This window comes from Triturus cristatus, chromosome 12, assembly GCF_964204655.1.
Source record: "Triturus cristatus chromosome 12, aTriCri1.1, whole genome shotgun sequence".
NCBI classification, from domain to species: Eukaryota; Metazoa; Chordata; class Amphibia; order Caudata; family Salamandridae; genus Triturus; species Triturus cristatus.
In genome coordinates, this window is record NC_140595.1 from 110,018,370 (window position 1) to 110,040,684 (window position 22,315).

General features: G+C 43.4%; 1 protein-coding gene across 1 annotated transcript in view; it reads right to left on the reverse strand.

Moving 5' to 3' along the window:
* LOC146772776 (uncharacterized) overlaps positions 1 to 22,315 on the reverse strand; it is a 209,792-nt gene that overhangs the window by 27,960 nt on the left and 159,517 nt on the right. Inside the window, exons 4-6 of the transcript XR_014972283.1 lie at positions 13,965 to 14,075; positions 13,814 to 13,868; positions 11,451 to 11,519 (exon numbers count right to left, since the gene is read on the reverse strand). The gene's annotated coding sequence lies outside the window, so the exon portion shown is untranslated. The remainder of the gene's footprint in view (positions 1 to 11,450; positions 11,520 to 13,813; positions 13,869 to 13,964; positions 14,076 to 22,315) is intronic.

Here is a 22,315-nt window from a genome sequence, read left to right on the forward strand (position 1 = left end):
GACATGGAGGAGATGGCGGGGGCAGAAGTTCCCGAGCCCCCCAACAGACAAAGTTGCATAAATTCACCCTGCCAAAGGACCAACTGACCGGCCCAGAAGTCGCAGAAGTAGCTGGGTCTCAAGCGGTAATGCCTCAAACAATGACTGAAGAACCTACCCTGCAAGATGTCATGGCAGTTATCCAAGGGATAATAACAGAGTTGGCTGGTAAAATCGACGCAGTAACCACTCGGTATCCCTACTCAGAGCTGATCTCCGCAATATGGGACGTCGAGTAATGGAGGTGGAAGGAGCAACAAGCAGACTGGTGACCAACACGAAGACCCTGCAGAAACCCATCCGAGAGATGACAAAGACAGCAATGGAGATAGAAGATAAGCTGGAGGATCAAGAAGGGCATCCTACCGCAGCAACATCCGCATAATTGGTGTGCCAGAACTAACGAAGGAGCAAGCGGTGTACCTATTTGTTGAAGACCTCATAACGAAATGTCTCCAACCCAAAGGACTGTCAAAATTCTTCTCAGTGGAGTGTGCCCACCGAGTCCCAGGTATGCGACCAAGGTGGACTGAGTTTGGGGTGGTTAAGATGGGACGATAGGCACTCTGCAAATTGGGGGGGTGCGTGGTTTTCAACCTACAGTGCAGGACAGCAGGGAGGGGGAGGGAATGTTTCAGTTGTTTGAGTAGTCATTCTGGAGATGACACAGTTTTAAAGTTATATCATTTGATAACCTGGAAGGGTGGGAGAGAGACAAGACAATCTAAAGGGACACAAGGGGTGGGTTGGACCCCCCCAACTATGTAGGACAGATTGGGTACAGTCTGATCAATTAATGCACACCCATGTTAAGCAGGAGACCAGAGTTGGATAATCTGCAAGTTTCCCCTCATGCAAACGTAGATATACGAGTCTTGACCTGGAACGTTAACGGTCTGGGACATAAAATAATACACAGAGGGGTATTACAATACCTAGAGGCACAACCCAGACATAGTGTTATACAAGAAACACACGTCAAGGGAAACACATGTAAAGCACTAGATAGATTTGGATGCAAACTAATTGCACATGCAGGATTCACCACTGGGTGTAGAGGAGTGGGGATCTTGATCCGGACGACCCTCCCCTTCACACCGAGTAATATATGGCATGATCTGATGGGTAGATACGTGCCCATAACAGGAAGATGGGAGGGCAAAGTCCTAAATATATGCACAGTATATGTACCACCAAGGCTGCACACGGACACACTGAAGGAACTAAGTACATCACTGCTAGACCTCCTGGAGGCAATATTAATTATGGGCGGGGACATGGATGCAACAATGGACCCGGGATTAGATAGGATAACGACCTCCGACTGAAACAGGGGGACCGAACCACTACGAGACTTTGCGGATACACTGGGACTTGTAGACCTGTGGAGAGAACATAGCCCAGAGGCCAAACAATACACATTTTACACAGCCCCACATGCGGGCCACTCCCGCCTAGACTACTTGATGACGCAATCAATAAACACATACTGGTTTAGGGGAACGGAGCATAAGGCGAGGGGAATCTCTGATCACTCACCTGTAGAAACATACCTGTGAGGGCCCACGAGAGACTATACATTTCACCCCCCAGATTAGACCCTTGGCTCTTCCAAGATAAAAATATTAGAGACAAAATAGGGAAGTGGAGAACAATACTTCCAAGTTAATATAGGAATGGTAAACTCGACCTGCACGTTGTGGAAGACATACAAGACAGTGATGCGAGGCTATGTGCTGGGGATGGTTGGAGGGAGAAAAAAAGTCAATACAACAAACTTGAAAAGAATATCCTATGATTGGAGAAGATTGACAAAAGTTATAATGAGATGGAGGCACGGACTAGGCAACAGATCCGAATTAAACAAATGGAGATGCAAGATATAGTGGCAGAGGCAGCCAAAACGCAGGACAGGGCAACCCAGAGGCGATTATACAAAGTTGGGGACAAGGCCAACAAGCTACTAGTGTGGCTAGAAAAAAGGGACAGAGAAAGAAGCTGGGTATTAGAGATCCACTCACCACAGTCCGAGTTTAAAAAGACGGGAGAAGAAATTGCCTCTGCATGTGCAGACTATTATGAGGCCATGTACAAATCTACATCCCCTAGAACAAGGGAGGACTGTACAGAGCTGCTCAGCGACCTTCGTATCCCAAGATTATCCAGAAGATAGGGATGAGATGGATAAAGAACTCACGGTAGGAGACATAGAGAAGGGCATTAGGGATCTACAGTCGGTCAAGGCGGCTGGACCCAACGGCATACCAATAGAACTCTAGAAAGGAGGTGGCCCATAAGTATCAAGAGGCACTGGATCGAGGCAAGCTGCCAGAAGAACAGAGACTAGCCACTATTGTGGTTATACTGAAACAGGGAAAGCCACCAGAAGACTGTGGATCATATTGCCCAATATCCTTACTTAATGTGGAAGCGAAGCTATTAGCGAAGGTGTTGGCAAACAGGCTAAGTACTGTCGTATCTATAATACATCCCGATCAATCTGGTTTTATGCCCCATAGAGGTACCAGGCTCAATTTGCGGAGGCTATATGGGGTGATGCACACTACCAAAACCAACCCGGGGAAGACGCAGTGCTCTTGTTGCTAGACGCCTGCAAGGTGTTCGATAATGTCCAGTGGGCATATCTATTTGCAGTGATAGAAAGATTCGGATTTGGGCCCAAGTTCTGTGCGACTCCTCTACACAGACCCCTAGCCAGGGTGAGAATAAATGGGGCGACCTCAAGAAAAATATAATTATATATTGATGACATATTACTGTATGCCACCAACCCTAAGTACTCAATCCGGCAAGTAATCCATGTATTCCACTTGTTCGGGAGCTACTCAAGATACAGGATAAATTGGAATTAATCCCTAATATTTGTGCTATCGGGGGAGACCCCGAATCTGCCAACTAGCGCTCCATCCATAGCGATAAGAGATACATTCAAATACCTTGGAAAAATAATCTCAAAAGACGACAGCAAATTCCTAGAAAACAACTTATTTCACCAATTGAATAGACTGTGTAAAGATACACTGAACTGGAGAAAACTCCCCCTGTCCCTAATAGGACAGGCAGCCTTATTTAAGATGATGGCACTGCCAAGAATTTTGTACATTTTGCAAAACACCCCCTGCAAAATACCACCCAATTTTTTCAAGCAGATAGACAATGAAATAAAACAACTCCTATGGGAGGGAGGTCAGTCCAGAATAGCACTACAAAAGTTGCAACTCAGCATGTATGAGGGTGGACTGACAATCCCTGACATAAACAAGCATTGGCATAGCCAATAGGTCTCGCCTTTGGGACCTTGTAAGTAAAAAAAAACCTGAAGTGTAAGACTTCACGTTTACATTTACTGCATCCTAAATACGAAGTAAATGTAAACGTGAAGTCTTATACTTCAATTTTTTTTTTTTACTTACAAGGTCCCAAAGGCGAGACCTATTGGCTATGCCAATGCTTGTTTTGTTTAGTTACCGATCTGAATTGCCAGCAACACTAGGGAGGTGGGAGGGACAGGAAAGCTAAAGCAACACTGGAGAGAGAGGGAAGAGGGAATTTAAAATCAACACAAGGGAGGGTGGTAAGGACAGGAAAGTAACATGGAGGGTGTGAGCGGTGGGAAGCAACACAGAGTTTACAGTTAGGCAACGGATAGAAGCACATAGGTGAGCGCTCTCATGAAGTGCCAAACAAAAAAGAAAGTGCTTGTGCAGCAAGCAGTGGAAGCAGAGATCTAGCCAATCAAAGTCTCAGTGAAAAGTCAATGCTCCATGAGAGAGACAACTACAAGATTTACGAGCTGAGACGTGAAGAAGAACCATGCACATGAGAGTGATAAGAAAGCCGACCAATGGTAAGCAATGGGTGCACTCCAAGCCCCTTTACATTCTTGGTAAGCCACAATATGTCTTGAAACAGACGGGGTTCGACCTAAAAAACAGGGCTTTGGGTGGATATTCTTGCACGGACTGTTACCAGTACCCAAGCACCGTTGGTCAAAATGAGACACTTATGAACAAACAATTTTAGTCTGTCCCCCAGTTGTACCAGGGGTAAAATAAGATGTTTGTTACCTGTAATCCTGAGGCTGGGTTATAGTTCAAGGTGTATCTGCCAAGGCCTCTGCCATATAGAGCACATCCTCCTCAAGCTGTGGAAAGGAAGAAAGTGTTCCCCTGAGGATGGTCCTGCCACCCCCCCTCTTCTGAAGACAACTGGGGGAAAGTATGGTCAACCCGACAAGCGCTTTTGGCCTTGTCTGACCCCTCCAAAAAGGGCAGAATTAAACACCTCATCAAAGACAGGTGCGTCTTCTATAGCACGGTAAATGTGTTCGCAAATTTGCTTTAATCTTTTATGAAAGAATCTCTGAAGAGCAGCCCGTCCACCACGGGGCTCGCCTCAGATGTAGGCAGTTCTGCCAATTTAGGGTCAACTTGGAGTAGAATTGCTCTGCGCCTCTCGGATGATATGCTGCAGTTAGCATTTCCTAGAAGACAGAGAGCTCACCACACCAAGCAAGCCAATGTATCAGGGTTTTTTGGATTGCCTTTGTTTTTGACCTGGTTGGGCATCTCAAGGATTTTTGTTATTGAGCCTGAGAAGTGGAGTAATTTATCTTGACACATTGTCACAACCTGTTGATTCCTAATTTCGAGTATCTGGTGAACATTTTTATGAAAGTCAACATATATCAGTCAACATCAGGTGTCAGCGCTACTTTTCCCAGTGGCGAGGCTCGTGGACATTCCGCTTTGAGCTTGTTGCAAACCTCTTCTTCAAAAGTCCTTCACTGGCAAGATTGGACATACGCGGCCATGGCTGGTTCCGGAAAACAATCATCTGACCTGAGGCGTATTGTGTCCAGATCGAGTTCCGGCCAATGATTGAGCGGGTTGATACTGTAATTTTTTATCTTGTACCTTTCTGCATCAAGCTTTCTCTGTAAGCGGGTGGCAGAATTACTAGGAGTCTGACTGATCAGATGAGTCCTACTCTGTGTTTGAATCACCCTTGCCTCAGGGGTGGGAAGGTGCTACATTCAGGGTCTTCTAAGAAGGCAGATTTTACTTTATCCAGTCAATCAATCAATCAATCATAGCATTGGTAAGGCGCACTACTTACCCGTGAGGGTCTCAAGGCGCTGGAGGGTGGGGAATGCTGCTACTGCTCGAAGAGCCAGGTCTTGAGGAGTCTTCTGAAGGTCAGCAGGTCTTTGGTCTGCCGTAGGTGGGTGAGGAGGGTGTTCCAGGTCTTGGCGGCGAGGTGGGAGAACGATCTGCCGCCGGCGGCATCATCCAGGGCATCAGAGTGAGTGCAGTACTCGGGCTTTCACTTTGCCTTATTGTCTAGGACCCTCCTAGCTGTGGGTCACTCTGGAGATCAGGCCCTTCCTTAGAGTGCATATAATTGTTTAGTACTTTGGTAAACGGCGACAAGGCTCATGATAGTGCCAAAAGGAACTGAAAGTAGTATCTATAGTACCCGAAAAGGACTGTGTAAGTAGCAAAATGAGGAGACGTCCCAAAATCTTTCCTCCTGATCATCCAGCGGATTGGATTAACTTGATGCGATGATGCATTCACTGAGGTAGAATTTCTCAATAAAGAAAAACCCATCCCTTTATTACATGTGCGGTTCATTGACCACAATGGCAATACAGGGGAGCTGCACAGGTAAATATTAACCTTATGGGTTAGGTGGAGTCTTAACCGTATGGGGTATCGGGATGAAGATGCGCTGGCCCCCTATAAGCAATACCAGTTTATTGAATTATTGCAACTGATTGGCTACGTTGCTTTGTGCTTTTCCCTTTGAGTATCATGGGGGTTGTAGTTTAATACACTGTTGTTACTAATGTGTAAAAGAGAAGCATAATCAGAGCCTCCCGTCCTTGCATAGAATGTATCTTTAAAAGTGGGAGTCAGGAATGGTAAACGCTGTGGCATACAGCTGTGAACTTGAAAGATGATTTTATTGTATTTAGTATATTTCCATTTGACATTATGCTCTTGTGCTTCCTGTTTCTTCTCATGGTCTCTCCTGGTGACAAGCTTATTTTGGGAAACATGCTTAACCATGTTACACCCCTCAAGAGGATACACAGAACCTATCAAAACATATCTGCACTTGGAGGATGTTTGTAGATGTGTTTATTTGGAGTGTTTGGAATTTTAAAGCCAAAAGTAATAAGTGAAATGGGTGACTATTGTGCTTCTTGGGAGAACACCCGTCTCTTTAAAGGGGGGTTGAAATGTCCCAAATTGTTAAATATCAGCAGTTTGTTTTACATGATGATAGGCAGGTGGTGCTGAATGTGTCCTTAACTGAGAACAAAATTAGATTTTGTTATTTTTAATGGTGCGGTGGCACCGCACTTCAATGAAAACTGGTGGACAGTTCCCAATCGCCCTCATCCACAGGGAGGCATTGGCTCTCCACCCCACAATTAACGTACAACGGGATTATCTGGTACACCTTCAACCCCCTCGCATTCCCCTTAAGTGCCCCTCTCCACTGCTTGAGATATTTTTCAACAAATACCACTGCATACAAACATTTACACACACACACACACACTACAACTACATCAAAGGGTCATTAAAGGGAAGCACCCCCATGAAGAAGACACTGGAACTTTCAAAGACCTTCCTTGCTCACACCTTTGTTGATGTGGACGTTCATAAATGCGGGCACTAAGGGCCACCATGCCTGTGTACTGCCTGGTCTCCGCTCCAGACTCATGGCATAGCGCCTTGCTGTATTCTAATATTGGGACCACCTCTGAGACTGCTCTAGCTCAGTCCTTCACTTTTTGTGAGATGCCAGCACTCACTAATTAATTAGCACTGGCACTAGCTACAACCCACTGGGAGCGGCTCTTTTGTGATTAACAGTTTATGTTGGAGGCCGCCTCTCCCAGTACCCCGTGCCTCTGGTTCCCCTTATCCCGTACACTGTCTGGGTGTTGTGGTTGCACTGCTCTAGAGGTGCCTGGTCGCATTTGCTGGAAATGATCAGTTTGTATCAAAATATCATTATAGCCTTGCTACACGCTCTCCTAAGGGAGACCTGTTCCATCAATATGGGTAAAGAGAGGTTAGTGTATATTTTTTTGCAGGGTGGGAGTGTACATGGGCTTGAAATTTCTTTTTTTCGTCCTATAAACTAACATACAGAGAAAGAGGTTCACACCGCATACTGCAAAATATTCTCTACTTGGAGGAAAAAAGTAAGTACAAACGTCCTTTTGATGAACAGTTACACTGTATGTATGTAAACCCTGCACATTTACGCATGCCTAAGAATTACCAAAGTGAGTGGTTCTTCAAATCTGCAAATATTTCAGCTTCCCAGGACTATGTGTAGACTTTTGGGGAGAATTAAAAAGAAAATATGCCAAATGTCGGTGTAAATCTACGGACCTTTGAATCCAGTCCATCTTCGCATTGACTGAGGCTGCCTGTTAAACTCGCTGCACTTTCGGCCAAATGCTACACAACAGAGGAGTGAACATTTCCCATAGTGAAAAGGGCAAATCCAATTCCGAAGCACTCTTAGACAGTTTGTAGAAACGTGGAAAACAGAAAGGCAGGAACGGCTGGTAGCTGGTTAAGATTCGACCGAGAAACGGCCTTGACGGAGCGGTGAAGCGCTGCCTTCCCGAAAAAATATAAGTACCGGGATGGAGTTTAGGGTTCGTGACACGAGCCGCTAACGGTAGGTAGCGCAGACTAACAAATTTAAAGCTAAACCTCGCAAGCTTCGACAGAAATCGTATTGAATGTCCAGGATTCACCGTCAGTGGGCTAAACCGAGAGAGAACGAGTAAACAACGACTGTCCCCCAAAGTAAACGTTATCCTCCCCTGAGTATACAGTGCCTGCCCAGAGATTCCTGTCGCTGCAATGTACACTGACACAGATGAATTCTCGGCTCTCTTCAAGTCCGAGTAAGGAGAGCAGAGGGAGGAGCATGACGAGGCAGATCTAACGAGTGGTGCGCGCGCCACAGCGAGGCATCTGGTTTGAATTATCGCTCACGCGTCTGGGCACGATAATTCAAGCCAGATGGTGCCTGTGCGGGTAACCGCACGCAATAGGCCGTGGGCGGAGCAAAGGCGGGACATGCGCCCGCCTTTGCCCAATTGCGTGCTGTTTTTGTTAAAAAGACGCACGCAAAGCCCAATAGCCTAGGACAAAACCAAAAGCACACGCATGAGCGTGTGCGAGCGTGTGGTGAGATTTCAAAAGCCCTTACATAAAGTCGAGCATAGCAGCGCATGCGTGCTGCGCTAGGCTCGACCTAAAAAGTATTACTGGGCAGAACAACTACTAACTATAAATGAGTGGGTGTTTGCTGGGAGGGAGGAGCCAGCATACAGTCGACCATCACTTCATGGGGCAGAGAGGATATTTAGCTGCATTGTACAATCGGCGCACAAACAACGCACTACGCACACACAAACGACAGTAAAAGTGTGGAAGGAGGCGACAGTATTCTCAGGTTGGAAAGAGAAACTGACTGAACGAACGCCACTTTGGGACAGTGATCTACTTCAGGAAGTGGGCCAGCTAAAGGGATTCCGTAAATGGCAGACCATAGGGATTGAATATTTAGGGGCCATGTGGAGGAGGCAAACACTTATAAGCTTTAACAATTTAAAAGAGAAATACCAGATGTCTGATAAAGAATTCCTGCGATATCTGCAACTAAAACACGCCGAACGAAGGGAGGGACAACAGTTACTGTGATGAGTTGTAATGTACCCAAGAATGATCTTGTTAATACGTCACTACATAGCATACTATAAGACTCATAGATGTTAAGACGAACAGCCTTGAAAATGTATGGAATGTATTAGTTAACGGACGCACTGCGGGGTCCTTTGTCTACTCAATAAATTTTTTTTTTTTTTTTAAATGTTCAATTCTATGAAGGACATGGAGGCGATGATTATCCCACCTTGGAATATCTCTCTCTCTCTCCCGATTGATGATGCTATTAAGTACCCACCCTGTTCTATGATATGGAGTCTTACGCTTGATGATCATTGATTACAGCTTCAGTTTTCTCATAAAAAACGAGCAGAAGTAAACTCGAACTAGGATGAGTTTGGTTCCAGTTCATCAGAAAATTGACTTTTTGGCAGTTTTTTTCCTTCAAAGGAGGAGGCTCTGCAGTGCCCTGGAGCGAAGGCGTTTGACTTGGACTCTGGTTGAGGACTTTGGTATTTTAAATTTAGCTGCACGTGTTGGCGCTGAAGGATTCCAAATTTAAGAACAGTTGATTCCCAGTGGAATTGCAAAGAAAGAGGATGTAGGAAGGTTGTTCGTTGTTATATAGAGCTAGGTTGCTGTACGATTGATATATGTGATTGTGTTATGATATGGTTATGGGAAATGTCGTTTTCCACTTTAATGTTTTCTTATTGGCTGCTGTCAAATAAACATAAAGGAAAGAGAAGCACAATCCTTGCCTACATGTCCTCAATAGAATTGAAAATTCTTATAGCAGAAGTTCGAAAACGTTTTACTCCTAAACAATGAGAGGTACTGGTTTTAGTACTTCAGTGTTAACTCTAGGAAACTCAAACATTACAAATTTCCTTTTGAATTAACATAATTAACCTGTCTTTCCAAAATGTTATTTGTTATTCCTTCTCTAACCTTTAAATATAAGATCATGCCTTTGTATACAAAAATCGTTGTTTACAATAATCAATCGGAGATGTAATATTTTACCATGTGTGAAATAAGACCACAATGGGCTTTCACAGGTGATGTGGTACACTAAAATATTGTGCTCACAAAAAACTTTTTATAGATAAAAGTACCCACTAACAACATTTTTTTCGAAATAATATGTATTTTATTATATCCCACAGAAGTTTCCTGACGTACAAAACGTATGTATTATAAGTTACGCATGCCTCACTATTGCAGCGTTTTTTCATTTTACACCACATCAAGGTTGACTAGGAGTGGCACTGTCACACTGGGCTGGTCCCAGTGTTGTCCTGACGAAGAGCTGGGGAAGCTCGAAACTAGTTGACAATACAATATGCTAGGTACACCTATTTCATTATAACTAGGGACCTTAGTATATCACCCCATTTTTAATTTCTTCAGCTTAGAGCATTAATAAAGTCTATTTTGGCCCACTAGCTGATTAATTTTAATTTCACAAATCCACTCCACTTTCACTTGCACTACACATAGTCGGATTTTCCAGTGCTCCTACGTAATCCGCAAGTCGCAGCACGCCTCAGTCCGTAGAGGACTGGGAGGACCCCAATGATGAAGCATGTCACCGTGGGGAAACCCTGGTGAGTGAGGGGACTCAAGAAAAGGACAATCTTTTCCTTTCTCTACATTTGGTATTTTAGAACCTATTTGGCTTCTGATACCTTCCTTCCCCCTAAGGTTAGGTTCTTTTACTTGACTAGTTCAGGTTGTTTTGTGATACACTAAAATATTCCACATGATTGATCCATGCACTCCCTTAAGTGATCCCTGTGAACAAGTTTAAACTAGGTTGGGTGCCTGTAGGGTGTCGCTCACTGACCACGAGCATCTTTTATGATTCCCTGTGATGTAAAGACCAGAACTAGTACAGTGTCCCCCTGGCACTCCTTTGGACCCCAGCCGGGTTTCAACAATATTTTTAATTGAGTAACCCTTAAATCAAACATTATTCAAGATTTGGTTATCTCAAATATTCACTTTATTATTTTCCTAATTATGATCCTTCATAATGAGTTAAATGTAAACAATCCGTTCATTTGATGAAATCCCCATCAAATCACCAATTCATTTCGGACATAATTGTCCTTCATCTGGTGTTCTACAGAATGAAAGAAAAACAATTGTACAAACATAATACACAGATAATGTAATAAATATTAAATTCTGCATAATTTATGAGTTAGTACAATACGACTTGGTCACATTTGTTTGAACTCTCCTTATTTAACCATGTAATTTCACTGAGTTGTCAAATCAAACGACAAAAGGCTTATATGCATAATCTATATCCTAAGATAATAAATGCTTATGCTCAATCATGGTAACCAGAATTGACTCATACCGCGTGTTCTGATCCAAGCAAGCTTGTTTAAACCACGTCAACAAGACACATGTATGGCGATTCATGATGAAAGCTGCAGGGTTCACCCCAATCAAATTCATTAGCAGCATGTCAACTACCCACGTGCACAGAAATCGATGATGGAAGCTTCTCTAATGAAAGCTCATCCCGTTGTAAATTGATCCCCTGGATGTGTGAACATGAAAAAATAATCCAATCAAAACTCTCAAGCTGCATGTTTCACCCACTCTAATTAATTTTCAGACAGAACTTTTAACGATATTCTGTGGACTGTTTAGCTCGTTTACCTGAGACTTATAGGGTATAATGCCATGTAGACATGTTCCGATACCAAGTTCCTCAATGTATACCGTGTTCTGCAATAATGAAAAAATACAAAAGTGAGGCGTTCGCAAACCACCCGAGTGGCAGTGTGTTCAAGTTATAACACTGCTAATCATTGTTCATTAGAGCGGAAATTACTGGAAAAATGTGATGCCATCATGTACAGACCCTCTTGCGTATGTTTAAATCCAAGTGTTTGGTAATATCCGCCATCTTACAATTGTCATCATCGTGCACTTGAGGTTGAAATTCAACCACTAGAATGCATCTATTGGCATGCGTAAAATACGCTGCCATCTTAGAGGTGCTTGATATCGGAGATCAGATAAACTGTAGGTAGGGTGATATTTCAAAAGGAAAGATAAATGACCAAACAAAATCCTCGGCACAATTTCAATGCAACCTGTGAGTTTCAGTTAAAAAACAAAAATATTGTGAATGTCCCTAGTTAATAAAGTTTCACTGTAAGGTGCTGTGAAGTAACTAGATTATGAGCTAGAGTAGAGTGCTACCCGGTGTACACGGAAAAGATCATATAACTCTGCGTCTTCAATTCTTATCACTGAGTTAATTAGAGAGAGTAAATGCATGTGTTTTATGCTCATTGTGATGGTTCCAACCTCCTATATGGGTGACTCAATAGAGTAGACACGTGCTGAAATAAATCAAATCATTTATAAATATCCGTTCTGATATCATTAGGACCCCCAACGCTGCAACCAACATTGCCACCGTGCTGACCCACGCTCCACGGTAGGAATTTTTACCTGCACTCACTGCCACTTCACCCGCCAATGCACACACGCACCAGCCCACAACCAGCTCCACCCTGAACACACCACAGACACCACCTGAACAAAGACACCAACTCGCATGTGCCCTTCTCAACACAAACATTCCACTGAGTTATGGGACCTCATTGCCACCCTCGCACCCGTCATTGTCTTTCATACTGAGACCGGTCTCAACCCCACATACGCCCCAGACATTGCCACAGTAATCCCAGACAGATATAAAATTGCTAACAAGGGCAGCACCAACAAGCTGAGAGGATGAACAGCCATCATCCACAAAGAGACTATACAGTGTACTAACACCACCGACAACACCACCACCTCCACGGAACATCTTAACTTAAAGCTCCACACAGACAAGACAACCATCAGAGGCACCCTCGCATACTGAACCCCAGGCCCGCACTCCAGCTTCTGCAACACCATTGCAGACTTCATTGGGCTCCTAGCCGTAGACTCCAAGGCCTACATCTTCCTTCAGTGACTTAAATTTCAACATTGATGACCCCAATGACAAAAACTGCGCCCACCCCAAAGTATGAGCAGCCTCGGATTGACCCAGATCGTCCACGCCCCTCCAGAACCTGGACCCAAATTTCATCTCTAGCAACTGCGTAAAATAAAGCAATGTCACAGAACTCACGTGAACTGATCACTCCATCGTCCACTTTAGCATCTCTAGCCCCCGCACTGTCACTCCCAAGATAACCAACACCCCCCCACCAGAGGTGGAACAAAATCTCAGAGACCAGCTGGGCGAATGGCCTCAACACCTCCAACCCTGCTACCACCACCAACCTCGAACAGGGAGTGAGAAACGTGCACACCTGAATCATCATTTGCTCAAACAATATTGTCCCCATCAAGAGGAACATCCAGTGAAAATCCTTCTAAAAGGCCAGCTGGTACACCCAAGAACTCAGAACAGTAAAACAAGACAGCAAACAGTTGGAGAGGAGATGGCGTTTGAGCAAGGACATCTCTGACAGGCAGCCTTCAAGACTTCCCTCAACCTCTACCACCGCCTGCTGAGGGCAACAAAGAAGACAGCCCTTGCCGCATACATCAAAACCAGCGCCAACAACACCAAGGAACTTTCAACATCGTTAAGGATCTCTCCAACCCGACTGCCAGCAAAAACAACACACCCTCACAGGAGCTGTGTGACAGCCTCGCCAATGACAAGATCGCATCTATATATAGGAACTTCGAACCTCAACCCACACCTATGGATTTCCTCGACAGATGTGCCACCACCGTAACCGACACAAACCACACACTGACCACCTGGAACAACCTCTCCACCCAGGACACCACCTCCACCATGAAATCCATCCACTCAAAAGCTCCCACAGACCCATGCCCACACCACATCTTCAACCTCGGAAAACAAAGGATCGGCCTGGAACTCACCCCCTACTCAACACCTCTATCTCCACCGCAACATATCCCAACGCCTGGAAAAACAGCAAAGTCTGACCACTACTCAAAAAAACCTCTGCCAACCCCAACAAACTCAAAAAATTACTGACCAATTTCCCAGCTCCCATTCTGAGTGAAGGTACGGGACTGCCCATCTGGTCTCGCCTATGTAGGAAAAACCAAATGCAAAATAAAGGTTAGATTGACTGAACACAAAAGCAACATTAGTTGAAGAATGATAAATCAGAGGTAGCTTTGTACTTTAACAGCTTGGCTTGCTTTAGACTCCCAAATAAAAGAAATTCATCACTCCCAAGGAGAGGCACTCGGTGAAGCAAGAAAAAAAGCACCTGGAAAGGGGGCTCCACACTCCTGAAATGAGGCATAAAAAAAGACAGTTTCAAAATGAAGCATGGGTTTTTTTAATACAAGATTCTCTAACAGAAGGACTTTCCCAGATGTCAAATGAATCCAGTAAAATAACATGCAAATGTAAATATACGTATATATATATGTGCAAGCAAATAATAATGAAACACTCACAAAATAATCAAATGCATGGAATAAAACACAAGCAGACAATTATGGTAAAACACATGCAAATAATAAACAGTTACAAGTCAGATAATAATGAAAAATTCACAAGTGAAATAATAAGGCAGAAAAACCTAAGCAGATAATATTACTGGAACATTCACAAATAAAATGCAAGAAAATAGAACACAAGCAAATAATAAGAATACTAAAAAATTCACAAGTAAGATACAAGGAGTAAAACATAAGCAGATAATAATGGACGTCAAATGCAAGAAACAAGCACTGTCAAATGCTAGGGATAAACACTGTTAAATGAGAGAATCAATTATAAAGAGCACAACATGAAAACATCATAGAGCAATGAAACTCATAACTCATACATCACTATTGAGTTCAGCATCATTCTGGTCAGCTCGACTGGGAAGCCCTTTCAGTCCTCCAGAAGCCTCAATGGGAGCCAAACTTTCTTGTGGCGATGCGTCCATCCCACGAGTGAGCTTCAGTATGACAACCAAAACTTCCTGTCTTTAATATCTTTACTAACACGGAGAGAGACTTCTAGAAGTCACCCCTCCCTTCATGTATTGCAAAATCAAATCTAAACAGCACGCAGCATATTGATACCCTTATGTGTGAACATGTCAAAATAAACCAATCAAAACTCATACGCTGCATATTTCACCTCACTTTAATTCATTTTCATGTTAAGAGAGAGCTCTTACCAATATCCTGGTTGAAGTGTTGGCAGCCAATCAGATTTTAGCATGGGCATTGTCAGATCCGCATCCCTATATATCTATATTTTTTACCTTTAATGTCTCTAAAATTACCAAACGGATTTACATCAAGTCACAAAAAATGTAACCAAATCTAAATTTCTACCAAATGTGGTGTAATTTCAGCCAGCAATTCGGGCTGTAGGCATGTTCAAAGGTCCTATGGGAATTGACATGGGGAAAAACCCATTTTCGGACCCCCCCTTTTTCTTGGCCCCGCTTGACACATCCCCTCGAAACTTTCAACACAGCAGCTGAGCCAATGAAAGTATACTTTTTGAACATTTCGGCCGCCAGTAGGTAATGTATATTTGGAGGCTTTTTAGTTACCTCGGAAATACTTATATTTGTCTTGTATAAGCATTGTTAAAATAAATATTTATCTTTATATGTATTTTTATACACACATACATATATATATTTTCATTTATACATATTTGTTTTTAATTACACATATATATTTAACACACTCTAAACCCCAAAAATTCCCTTACCATTCGAAATCCCAAACCCACCCTAAACCCTAAAAATTCCCTTGCCACCCAAAACCCCAAACCCACCCTAAACCCTAAAAAATACCCTTGCCTCCCACCCTAAAAGCATCTCTGCCATTTATATATAGTTTCACTGAAACAAAAACAAAGGTTACAAGGATGTTACAGTTAAGCTCAGGGTTCACTTGTACAAAATCAGTGCAATTCAGCAGCTATAGTAAGCTGAGCTAACTATAACTTGTGCTCCGTAATGCACTGCTTATGACCTCACATTTTGCAACACTCATGGCATGGTCAGTGACATTCCTCATGACATCTCAAATAACATCACTGAGTGGCTGTATGATTAATTCAGTGGGTGCGTGACTGGCTGTATAAGTGAGTGACTTGGTGTCTCAGTGAATGTATGGGTGAGTGACTGGTTGCGTGAATATTTGTATCAGTCTGTCATTTGGTGTCTGAGTGGCTTTATGGCTGTGTGAGTGCTGTATGGGTGATTGATTGGTTGTCCCAGTACCTGTATGGGTGTCTGATTGTCTGTGTGGGTGGGTGAGGGTGTTTGTGACTGCCTGTATGGATGAGTGAGTGGGTGAGTCTGTGGCTGTATGGGTTAGTGAGTGTGTGTGTGTGTGTGAGGGGCTGTATGGGTTAGTGGATTTGTCAGTGGTATATGGGTAGCTGGGTATGTGAAAGACAGTATAGGTGAGTGACGGGATACGAGTGACTATGGGTAAGTGAGTGAAATGAGAGTATCAGTATGGGTGAGTGTGCTTGTGTCAGTAACTGTATAGGTGAGTCAGTATGTGTTAGAATCTGTATGAGTAAGTAAGTAAGTGTGTGTGTGTGTGTATAACTGTATGGGTGAGTAAGTGGCTGTGTGATTGACTGTATGGGTGAGTGATTAGGTGTGTTAGTAGCCCTATGGGTGACTGACTCAGGGTGTGAGTGGCTGTATGGGTGTATGAGTGGATATATCAGTGGCTGCATTAGTGAGTGAGTGAGTGAGTGTGTGTGTGTGTATATAGATCTATAAATCAGTGAGTAGGTGTGTAAGTACTAGTATGGGTCTGCTAATGGGCTTGTGATTGGTTGTGTGGGAATGGGAGTGGGTGTATGAAAGGTTTTTTTTGGGGGGTGAGGGGGTGCATTAGTGTATTTTTGGATGATGTCATCAGTAATGTGTTCTGAGATGCCATCAGTGATGTCACTGACCATGCCATGGGTGATGTAATATGCGAGGTCATAAGCAGTGCCTTGCAGGGGCACAAGTTATAGTCAGCTATATATATGTAAACCAAAGTGCCCAGAAGCATCAGGAGGTCACGCGATGGAGTTCTGCCATTTGGCTGTGCGATGCAGCCTGCCTTCCTGCTCCACTTGTAGTTATCTGCCGGCAGATAACTACACTTTGGTTTACATATATATATATATATATATATATATATATATATATATATATATATATATATATATTACCTACTGGCGGTCGCCAGTAGGTAGTTATAGTTAGGACCACGTTTCCATAGGAAATCCGCAACATTCTATTTTGAATAACTTTGGCGCCGGTCAACGAATATATATATATATATATAAAACAAAACCATAGAAATTTGTCAGTTATAGTTAGTTCTACTAACTATAACTCGCGCGCCCGCAATGCACTGCTGATGATGTCACATATTGCATCATTCATGACATGGTCAGTGACATCACTGATGACATCACTGATGACATCTCAAATGACATCACTGATGAAATCATCCAGTGAATGTGGTTTAGTTGAAAATTTAAATATGTACTATATATATACCAATCTGTATTGAAGATTGAGTGGATATATAACTGTCCGGATGGAGGATTTAGTAGCTGTCTGACTGTCTGTTTAACCTCTTCTGTGCCCATGACGAGATAGTCTCGTCATGGAGCACGGTTGCGCTGTGCCCATGACGAGACTATCTCGTCATGAACCCCGCCCGCTAATGTAACGCCCGGCACAGGAGGGGGAAAGGGCGTGGCACTGAAGGGGTTAAGTGAGTAATTACAAGTGTCTCACTTAATACATGGCTTAGTAACTAAACTATGTGAATGTGTGCATCACTGTCTCTGTTGTTGTATTCCAAGCTGCATCAGTTGGTTACTAACTACATGAGTGCGTGTATTAGTTATTGATTAGTTGGGTGAGTATTTGTATGAGACACTGAGTTTGTGTGTGGTTGGATGGGGTGTGTGTAACTCTATGCATAGATGTATGAATGGTTGATTGACTAGGTGTATAGGTTTAAGAGTGCATGTGGAAACAGTTGTTTGGGTGACTGAGTGTATTTATTTGTGTGTTGGTGAGCGAATATATATTTTAGTTGTACATCTTCAACAAAGTAAAAAATAAAAGGCATTGTATGTGAGAGTTGGTGTATATAAATAAGTATGTGTAAGAGTCAGTGATTGTGAGAGTAACTATATGAATGAGTGTATAATTGTAATGGTGATTTTTTAACATATTCACTATGAGTTACTATGTGTTTGAATAAATGAGGTGTTGTTGGATAATTGTGTAAGTGAGTAAATGTAAGTGTGATAAAAACAATTCATGAGTGAGTAGGATGACTGCATAACCGACTAAGATGACTGCTGATGTGTCAATGTCTATATATGTGTATAAGTGCATTTGATAGTGTTCTATTAATTAGTGACTGCATGTATAAATGATTCTGTTGTTGAATGGGGAGTTGTGTGTTTAGACTTAGGAATCAGTGAGTGGGTATGTAGTAACTGGAATTGGTGTGTCAATGGTTTCAAATATGGTACTCTGTATTTTACAGTGAGTGATGAAAGGTTATACTAGTGTAAGATGAGGTGTATCAGATTGTCACATGGATGATGTCATCAGTGATGTCATTTGAGATGTCATCAGTGATGTCATCAGTGATGTCACTGACCGTATCATGAATGATGCAATATGTGACATCATCAGCAGTGCATTGCGGGCGGGCGAGTTATAGTTAGCAGAACTAACTATAGCGGAGGAATTTCTATGGTTTTGTACGAGTGAAATGGCCAGCTAACTATAACACCCCTAAAACCTATGTTTTTTTCTGTGAATTTCTAAGGTTTTTTAAATGCTAATTTCTAACTATAACGTCTCTGAAACCTATGTTTTTTTCAGTGAATTTCAAAGCTTTTTTAAATGCTAATTTCTAACTATAACGTCTCTGAAACCTATGTTTTTTTTCAGTGAATTTCAAAGGTTTTTTAAATGCAATTTTTAAATGTGATATTAGTTATACCTATTTTTTTGTACTGATTTTCTACAGTTTTTTAACTGTTTATTTATAAATATTTTATTCAATAAATAACATTATATCTTTTTCTGAAAATTGGCCAAATTTTTTTTAACAAACATTCAAACTGAAATATTGATTATTTTTTTTGTTTTCATTTTTTATTTTAATATATTTATATTATTTTCTTTTTTAATTTATTTATTTTTTTTTAATTCGGAGTCGTGCACTCAAAGCGTACACATCATGGTGGGTGCGCGGATTCTAACCACCATTTTAGAAAAGTTGTGAAGGACCCGCGTACGGTGTGCGACGGCTGCGTGTTTTTCAGGTACATCATATACATTTAATATTACGTGATGTGCGCGATTGGTATGCGACCAGTCCGCGACACCTACTCCCGCGCATTTGCGACACATGCGCATTACGGTACGAGTTGCTTGCGCGGTGGCGGGTCCCGCGTGATGTCATATATATGCTGGGGCGCGGTGGGTGCGCTACTCCCGCAAAATAACTTTTATGTTCCAAAATTATATGTATGTGTCTTTACTATACATATTAGAGCAAGAGATTATCTAAGATATTCATAAAAATAATATATTTGTACTTATAATAAACTTATATTATTTTTTAATATATTTTCGCAAAGTCGGGTGCGTGCATTGTGAGCGCAGAGAACGAGGTCAGCAGAGCTGCTGTAGAGCCAGAGAAACCAGGTCAGCAGAGCCGTTGTAGAGCCAGAGAACCATGTCAGCAGAGCTGCTCTAGAGCCTAAGAAGCAGGTCAGCAGAGCTGCTCTAGAACCAGAGACCCAGGTCAGCAGAGCTGCTCTAGAGCCAGAGACCGAGTTCAGCAGAGCTGCTCTAGAGGCCGAGAACCAGGTCAGCAGAGCTGCTGTAGAGCCAGAGAAACCAGGTCAGCAGAGCAGCTTTAGAGGGAGAGAACCAGGTCAGCAGAACTGCTTTAGAGCCAGAGCACCAGGTCAGCAGAGCTGCTCTAGAGCCAGAGAACCAGGTCAACAGAGCTGCTTTAGAGCCATAGAACCAGGTCAGCAGAGCTGCTCTAGAGGCAGAGAACCAGGTCAGCAGAACTGCTTTAGAGCCAGAGAACCAGGTCAGCAGAGCTCTTTAGAGGGAGAGAACCAGGCCAGCAGAGCTGATTTAGAGCCAGAGAACCAGGTCAGCAGCACTGCTCTAGAGCCAGAGAACCAGGTCAGCAGAGCTGCTTTGGAGCCATAGAACCAGGTCAGCAGAGCTGCTTTACAGCCAGAGAACCAGGTCAGCAGAGTTGCTCTAGAGGCAGAGAACCAGGTCAGCAGAGCTGCTTTAGAGGGAGAGAACCAGGTCAGCAGAGCTGCTTTAGAGGGAGAGAACCAGGTCAGCAGAGCTGCTTTAGAGCCATAAAACCAGGTCAGCAGAGCTGCTCTAGAGCCATAGAACCAGGTCAGCAGATCTGCTTTAGAGACAGAGAACAAGGTCAGCAGAGCTGTTATAGAGCCAGAGAACCAGGTCAGCAGAGCTACTCTAGAGCCTAAGAACTAGGTCAGCAGAGCTGCGCTAGAACCAGAGAACCAGGTCAGCAGAGCTGCTGTAGAGCCAGAGAAACCAGGTCAGCAGATCTGCTTGAGAGGGAGAGAACCAGGTCAGCAGAGCTGCTTTAGAGCCAGAGTACCAGGTCAGCAAAGCTGCTTTAGAGCCAGAGAACCAGGTCAGCAGAGCTGCACTACAGCCAGATAACCAAGTCAGCAGATCTGCTTTAGAGCCATAGAGCCAGGTCAGCAGAGCTGCTTTAGAGCCAGAGACCCAGGTCAGCAGAGCTGCTCTAGAGCCTAAGAACCAGGTCAGCAGAGCTGCTCTAGAGCCAGAGAACCAGGTCAGCAGAGCTGCTGTGGAGCCAGAGAAACCAGGTCAGTAGAGCTGCTTTAGAGGGAGAGAACCAGGTCAGCAGAGCTGCTCTAGAGGGAGAGAACCAGGTCAGCAGAGCTGCTCTAGAGCCAGAGAATCATGTCAGCAGACCTGCTGTAGAGCCAGAGAAACCAGGTCAGCAGAGCTGCTTTAGAGCCAAAGAAGCAGGTCAGCAGAGCTGCTTTAGAGCCAGAGAACCAGGCCAGCAGAGCTGCTCTAGCTGACACTGACTGACTGACACTGACTGATTGACACTTGACTGACACTGATTGACTGACACTGATTGACTGACACTGACACTGACTGACTGACACTGACTGACTGACTGACTGACAAGGACTGACACTGATTGACTGACACTGACTGACACTGATTGACTGACTGACTGACTGACAGACACTGACTGACACACTGACACTGACTGACTACTCTTTACTACTCTACTACTCACTCTCTACTACTCTCTCTCTACTACTCACTCTCTACTACTCACTCTCTACTACTCTACTACTCTCTACTACTCACTCTTTACTACTCATTCTCTACTACTCTCTACTACTCAATCTCTACTACTCACTCTCTACTGCTCACTCTCTACTACTCTCTACTATTCACTCTCTACTACTCACTCTCTACTACTCTCTACTACTCTTTCTCTACTACTCACTCTCTACTACTCACTCGCTACTACTCTCTACTACTCACTCTCTACTACTCTCTACTACTACTCTCTACTACTCACTCTCTACTACTCACTCTCAACTACTCTCTACTACTCACTCTACTACTCTCTACTACTCTCTACCACTCACACTCTACTACTCTACTACTCACTCTACTACTCTCTACTACTCACTCTCTACTACTCTCTACTACTCACTCTCTACTATTCACTCTCTACTACTCACTCTCTACTACTCACTCTCTACTACTCACTCTCTACTACTCGCTCTCTACTACTCACTCTCTACTACTCACTCTCTACTACTCGACTACTCTCTCTACTACTCACTCTCCACTACTCACTCTCTACTACTCGCTCTCTACTACTCACTCTCTACTACTCACTCTCTACTACTCACTCTCTACTACTCGACTACTCTCTCTACTACTCACTCTCTACTACTCACTCTACTACTCTACTACTCTCTACTACTCTCTCTACTACTCACTCTCTACTACTCTCTACTACTCACTCTACTACTCTCTACTTCTCTCTACCACTCACTCTCTACTACTCTACTACTCACTCTCTACTACTCTCTCTCTACTACTCACTCCCTATTACTCTCTCTACTACTCACTGTCTACTACTCTCTCTCCTACTCTCCACTACTCACTCTCTACTACTCACTCTCTACTTCTCACTCTCTACTACTTGCTCTCTACTACTCTCTACTACTCACTCTCCACTTCTCCCTCTCTACTACTCGCTCTCAACTACTCTCTACTACTCTCTCTACTTCTCACTCTCTAGTACTCTCTACTACTCACTCTCTACGACACACTCTCTACTACTTGCTCCCTACTACTCGCTCCCTACTACTCTCTACTACTCACTCTACTACTCACTCTCTACTACTCTCTACTACTCACTCAACTACTTACTCTCTACTACTCTCT